This window comes from Hesperophylax consimilis, chromosome 2 (assembly GCF_061612785.1).
Source record: "Hesperophylax consimilis isolate HC1 chromosome 2, BYU_Hcon_1.0, whole genome shotgun sequence".
NCBI classification, from domain to species: domain Eukaryota; kingdom Metazoa; phylum Arthropoda; class Insecta; order Trichoptera; family Limnephilidae; genus Hesperophylax; species Hesperophylax consimilis.
The window spans coordinates 46,748,031-46,748,721 of NC_142837.1; the positions used below are offsets into that span (position 1 = coordinate 46,748,031).

The following is a 691-nucleotide window of genomic DNA, read 5'->3' on the forward strand; positions in this document are numbered from 1 at the left end:
CAGATCTAGTCACTAAACACGGCTAGAGCCATTTAGAGCAACGTTTCAATTCTGAATGGTGGTCTTACACCAGGGCGATACTGGTAGTATCTTCCACTCTGGAACGTGCCGCAAATATACTATATATTATTTTAATTAATTAATTGTGAAATAACACAAATTAATCAAATAAAATTTATTTGCGCACGCCGGGTTCGAACCCGCGACCTTCGGAATGGCAGTCCAATGCGTTACCACTGGACTATGCCGGCCGTCAAAAAAAAGGCCAACGGCACGCGGTGTTCCCAAGCGGTCACCCATCCAAGTACTGACCGCGCCCAATGTTGCTTAACTTCGGTGATCGGACGAGAACCGGTGTGTTCAACATGGTATGGTCGTTGGCTGTAAATCTAATATAAAAGCTGTAAATGGATGTAAATCCTACGAGTAAGAATCACTTTTAGTTTAAAACACATCCATTTCACATTTAATGTATGTTCCTTAAATATCTCAGTTATAGAATAAAGAATAATACAAGGAGTCCCTTGTAGGCGTGTTTCGTGATATTTGCCTAATCGAGGTATAAACATCCAATATATTAGTGGGAAGGAGCGTTGGACTATTGGGCTAAATTGAACATTTGTTTCAATTAAAATTATGTGTGGAAGGCACTTTAGTATTATTCTTTGATCTCAGTGTCTAGACTGTAGAC

The 691-nt window shown here is 39.9% G+C and overlaps 1 non-coding gene across 1 annotated transcript; it reads right to left on the minus strand.

Moving 5' to 3' along the window:
* Positions 1 to 263: 263 nt before the first annotated feature.
* LOC149426067 (5S ribosomal RNA) lies at positions 264 to 382 on the minus strand. Its single transcript, XR_016304675.1, has one exon. It is a non-coding gene; the product is annotated as a 5S ribosomal RNA (ribosomal RNA).
* Positions 383 to 691: the final 309 nt, after the last annotated feature.